The following is a 6000-nucleotide window of genomic DNA, read 5'->3' on the forward strand; positions in this document are numbered from 1 at the left end:
CAGGACCCTATGATCATGACTTGAGGGGAAGGCAGAGGCTTTAACCCACTGAGCCACCCAGGCACCCCTAATCTAGACACTTTAACAACAGATTTTCTTCCAATCCATGAACGTGGAATGTCTTTCCATTCCATTGTGTCATCTTCAATTTCTTCCACCAGTATTTGATAGTTTTCACAGTACAGGGTCTTTCATCTCTTTGGTTAGATTTATTCTTAGATGTCTTATTACTCTGGTTGCAATCGTAAATGGGACCATTTTCTCAATTTCTCTTTTTGCTGCTTCATTATTGGTGTATAGAAATGCAACAGATTTCTGTAGATTGATTTTGTATCCTGCGATTTTGCTGAATTTAATTACCAGTTCTAGAAGTTTTTGGGTGGAGTCTTGGGTTTTCTGGATATAATATCATGTCATCTGCAAATAGTGAACCTTTTAGTTTTTCTTTACCAATTTTTTTTGCTCAATATTCTTACATATATAGCTTTGGCCGTATTTCTGCAAAGCTAGGGTAGATCTTCAGGATGGGATAAAATTTGGATACACTGATGGCTTTGATAGATATTCCTAATTGCTTTCCAGAATGGTCCAACTTCCACCACCACCATGGCCTCAGTGTATGAGTGCAAAAGAATCAAGCATGAAAGGTGCACTGTTCCAGAATGTTCACAGCACTAGATGGTACAAGATGTCAAAACTCGGGTGGGTTTACTGACATGGTCCCTCTTAGCATCTACATTCTACAATCCAAACAAAGCAACACAAATCTCTTTTAGATTCCATTTGGGGAGTTTAGCCTCAGAAATGGCTCACATTATAGTCTGTTTCAGCCCATGTTTCAAAAACACAGGTTTCAAGCACAGCATTCTACAGATGTCCCCGGGTGTAAATATTACTGATGAAGCCAGATTTGCTGCTTTCCTTTTTTTTTTTTTTTTTTTTTTTTTTTTTAATATGGAACGCTTCACGAATTTGCGTGTCATCCTTGCGCAGGGGCCATGCTAATCTTCTCTGTATCGTTCCAATTTTAGTATATGTGCTGCCGAAGCGAGCACTGCTTTCCTTTAACTACGTTGAATTTTTACAAGACATCACCCTCGCACAGAAAATGTATCACTCCTCCAACCCGTCCACTTAAGAACTTGAACATTTAGTTCTTTTCGCTTGAGTTTAAAAATAACACTAGGTTAAAATCCTTGAAGGCCAGTGACCACGTGCGTTGGTTCATTAGCTGTTAGACTCTGCTGCTGAGGAGACATGAGTCAGAGAGGCTGGTTCCTTCAGACCATGTATGGGTAAGAGGAAAAGTGTCACGGCCCCACCAAATCCCATTTCCTTAGGCCCCTGTGTGACCGAGGCAGTTAGTCACAAGGAGAACCAGGCCAGAACCTGTGTGCGGTTCAGGGCAATTAGAAAAATGACCCTGAAGTTGAGGAGTCACCTCCAGTAATTTTGTAGTGGTGGGACAACGGTCTCATGTACTCCCATAGATGTGACTTAAACCATGGAAGGGACCTTGAAGAATTATTGAGTATGCAGATAAGCAATCTTAAGAAGTCAGAGACATGTCCAAGATCCCATGGCTACTTGGTGGCTCTCTAGGTCTTTAACTAGGTCTTCTGATTGTAAGCTTCTGGTTGTCCTTCCAGTACAACCTTGGCTGCCTCTCTGGCTCACATCCACAAAGTCTTGTCCGTGTCAGAGGAGCTTGGCAGAATGGGTTGAGAGGGAAGCCTGGACTCGTGAGAAGACCTCCCTTATTATTTATGTTGCTGTCACCTGGAATTTTCTGGTGCAGCCCCGAAGCTAACAGTCATCCACTTATCCTCATGTGCGTCTCTCAGGAAGAAATAAAACGCACTTGAGAATTCAGTTCTCTGGCCCCTTATTAATAGCAAACCCCCTCTACGTGAGGGGATAGCTTGAAATCAAGATTCTTTTCTGATGAGATGCAAACCGATCTGCAGTGAAACATGTAGTCAGGGGACTGTAATTTCCTGCCCTCAACATCATTAAACCTCAGCAAGGCCATCCCATTAGCTTGTTGTCATGTAATTGTATAAACACAGGTTTGCCAGTTCAAAGCACTTGGAAGTATTTCATTATGCCTTCTTCATAGCTAGGCAATACTGACCACATGCCCAGGCTAAAAAAAAATAAAATAAAATGAAATAAAATAACTAGCTCGTCCCAGTTAGTGATGATTTGGATTTGTAGGAAGGCAGCTGCACAAGCCTTCAGATACTCACCACCATTCTGCAGCCATCTGCTTGGGTGTGGAAGCTGGGAATAAGGGAAAAGTGTGAATGCCCTCCTTGCTTTCCCCGCTCCCTTGTTCCTCTAGGTTGAATTTAATTCAGTTGAACCAATTTGCATTGAAGGAATCCTGGGTGGAAGGTTCAATGGTAGGTGGGGGCAGGAGGAGGAATCAGGCCCACTTCCCGTTCTCAAGGAGTTCAAGTTCCTGTAGACGAGGGAGGCATATAAACAACTCTAACTTGGGGTGCCTGGGTGGCTCAGTGGTTAAAGCCTCTGCCTTCAGCTCGGGTCATGATCTCAGGGTCCTGGGATCGAGCCCCGCATCGGGCTCTCTGCTCAGCAGGGAGCCTGCTTCTCCCCTCTCTCTGCCTGTCTCTCTGCCTACTTGTGATCTCTGTCTGTCAAATAAATAAATAAAATCTTTAAAACAAAACGAAACAAAACAACTCTACCTCAAGGCAGAATGGCCGGAGTGTCATGATGGCTATGGAAACGCTACATAGCACAACAAAGAGGGAAATTAATTTTGCTTGAGAGATTCTGGAAGGCTACATGGAAAGGGGTAGCATTTAGCAGGGGAAGGGAATTCTATGAAGAGGAACCACTGTGAACAGTAGGAGGAGTCAAAGGCACAGGGCCCAGGGAGTGCAAGGGCAGGGCACGGGGCTGGGGCTGAAGAATTCAGTGTGAGCATGAATATTATCATCTCTGACCACAAGATCAGGTCTATGCCGAGGTCCGATGTGCCTCATCTAGTGCTGGATCTCCAGCGGGCCAAACAGCACTTAGCGTGTCACAAGGGCCCAGAAACAAAGTGGGGGAATTCCTGGGAAAGAGGTCCTGCTCCTGCCAGGTATTTTTGGTGCATATACAGAGATCCATTCAAGTTACTTCTAGCAATGGGTGGCTCATTTTAATAACATATTTGGACTGGAACAATGGAGACAACTCTAGGGACCCCAGACTGTCTCCAGACCCACTCACAGCAAGTGCGGTCCTTGGAATGCTTTTCGGATTGGTCGGCTCTCCTCTCCTCCAGCCAGTGTCCTCCGTTTCAGCCCAGTCTCAGTGTGGAAGTGGTTCCAGTCACCGATCTGACCCCTCTCTCCGTGTCATAGCATCCCCTCTGCTCCTACTGTTGGTTGGCTTGGTCTCCTCCATGTAAAGTGCTAAGAGCGGGACACTTGCTGGCCTGGACGATTTTTGCACACCAGCATGCCAGACACCCCTGCCTACTTCAATCAGCAATGCTGGGCTGGCAGAGGGCCAGCAAGAGCTGCAGGCAAATGTGCCTCCCTTAGAATTAGGGCATGGTTGCGCTGAGAGTCTTAAGAACACGGGCAGAGGAAATAGAATTGAGTTAGGTTTACCCCAATTGTCCAAGGAATGTGAACTGTGTTTAGTAGGCACACTGTTGTTGAAGGCTTTTATCAGCACAGCCTGCTGACTCCATATCCTTTTGAATCCTCAGACTCTATCATGCTGTGGGCCAGCAGTTTAACAACTCTTTGCTGTATAATATATTCCTTTATTTCAGTACTGTCTTCACTTGAAAACCTTATCACTCCATCCTCAATTTGGCTCCGTCACTCCCTTTGTTCTCTGAGTCTTTCTCATATAAGTCTGTACCCTCAGCAGATTGCCCCCCATGAGTGGGCCTTGTCTAATCAGTTGAAGGCCAGAACAGATCAAAAGCCTGACGCTCCCCTGAGTAAGAGAGAATTCTCCCTCCAGATGGCCTTCAGACTGAGACATTGGCATATTTGGTGCTTGCCAGCCTCCGTAATTGTGTGAGCCAATTCTTTATCACGAGTCCCTTTCTAATATATATTATTGTTTCTAATTCTCTGGTGTACCCTGACTACCACACTGCCCTAAAAGAAACCCATTACCCCGGTAGTCATCATCACTTACCTCTCCTCTCACAACCTGAGCTAAAATTGAGAGTGGGATGCTCAACCGACTGAGCCATCCGGGTGCCTCTAGGTTATCAGTTATTGATTTGAGCATTTCCTTTTACAGGCCTGCCTATATGCAGATTCCCTTAGCTATGGCCTACAAGTTTTGGTGTGTTGTGTTTTCATTTTCTTCATTTTCTTCTTTAACCCATTGGTTATCAACCCCTGTGTCATTATATTTTTGTTCATGTCCCAAATTTCCTTTCCTTCCTGACAGATTGACTTTTGCACCAGGAAATGTTCCTTTTGTCTCTAGTAGTGTCTTGAAATGTGGGTGAGCTTCAATGTCTATTTTGCTGATATTGGCAGAGCCAGCTCTTCCTGGCTGTTTTTTGCCTGGTGTATTTTTTTCCATCCTGTTACTTTCTACCTATTTGTATCTTCACATTAAAATCTGCCTCCTGTGCAGAACATAAATTTTTAATCCACATAGGCAGTCTTTGTCTTTTAATTAAGTTGTTTAATCTCATTAGGGTGCCTGGGGGGCTCCGTTTGTGAAGCGGCTGACTCGGGGTCATGGGATGAAGCCCTGCATCAGGCTCTGTGCTCGGCAGGGAGTCTGCTCGAGGATTCTCTGCCTCACCCTCTGCCTCTCCACCCTCCTCACTCAATCTCTTTCTCTCTCTGTAGTAAATAGATCTTAAAAAGAAATAATTTCCTGATATTAATGATAGGGTTAGATTCACATCTGTCATATTGATTTTTATGCTCTCTAGATCTCACTTTCTTATTCCTCTATTCATCCTTTAGTGCCTACCTTTGCATTAAGTGGGTATTTTCTAGTGTAACATTTTAATTCCATTAACTTCTTGAATATATTTTTTAAGTTACTTTCTTAAGGGGTGTTCTTAATCTTCCAACATATGTCTTCACTTACCAGAATCTACTTCAGATTCCTATTAGCTTAGTTCCAAGGAAACACAGAAACTTTATTTCTACATAACTCCATTTCTCCCATGCATTTTTGTGCTGTCATTGTTAATTTATGTGCTCGGCAAGTTTAAAGAACTCCGAGTTTCTTGGTTTAGAAGAAAACCAAAAATATACAACGAGGTTCCCAAATGAGGAGTTATTTCCCTGTACTACTCTCTTCAGCAGAAGGGGCAGCAGTAGGACAGAGGATTCGCTGCCCCCCCTCCCCGACCTCCACCCCCACCCCGCCCAAGGGCTTTGAGGGCCCAGGGCCAGCTTCCCCAGCCTTTGGAAAATTCTGATCGCCACACCTGGGCATCAGCTTTCCAGCGGGGAGAAGGTGCGTCCCCGGCCCCCAGAGGCTCCACCTGCCTTCTCAGGTGGAGGGGCCCAGAGTGGGCTTCTCTCTCAGTCCCTCCCCGGAGGCTGGGCTCCTGTGGAAGCGGACACTTTCCCTTGCCTCTGAGCCGGTACCTGCAGGTCTGGGAGCTACAGACCCCTCCCTGGGGCCCCGGCAATGTGCGCAGTGGTGGCAAGGAACTCTCTGGAAAGCAAGGTCTGCAAAGGGAACTTGCAAATGTGTGCTCAATTCCCAAGTTAGACTGAAGAGTACCGCGAGTTGCTGATAAAAGGTCTGATTGAAGAGAGAGCCCATATTCAAGCACTGAATCTGCGCTCTGGAAAGAGGCAGGGTTTTAAACAGGGACCTGTCAGTGTTCCTCGTGGGGGCTTCATCCCCCAGTAGCACGGCCACCAGCCATCTCCCATCAGTTCAAAAGCGACTAAAAAAAATACAAGTTATTCCTAGAACTGAAACAAAAGAAAACAACAACCACCAAAAAACCCAAATAACGAAACTCTGCAAATAGAA

The 6000-nt window shown here is 45.3% G+C and overlaps 1 non-coding gene across 1 annotated transcript; it reads right to left on the minus strand.

The window, feature by feature from the left end:
* Positions 1–948: 948 nt before the first annotated feature.
* Positions 949–1055, minus strand: LOC116582066. Its single transcript, XR_004282365.1, has one exon. It is a non-coding gene; the product is annotated as a U6 spliceosomal RNA (small nuclear RNA).
* Positions 1056–6000: the final 4945 nt, after the last annotated feature.

The sequence above is a fragment of the Mustela erminea genome, chromosome 21 (assembly GCF_009829155.1).
Source record: "Mustela erminea isolate mMusErm1 chromosome 21, mMusErm1.Pri, whole genome shotgun sequence".
NCBI classification, from domain to species: domain Eukaryota; kingdom Metazoa; phylum Chordata; class Mammalia; order Carnivora; family Mustelidae; genus Mustela; species Mustela erminea.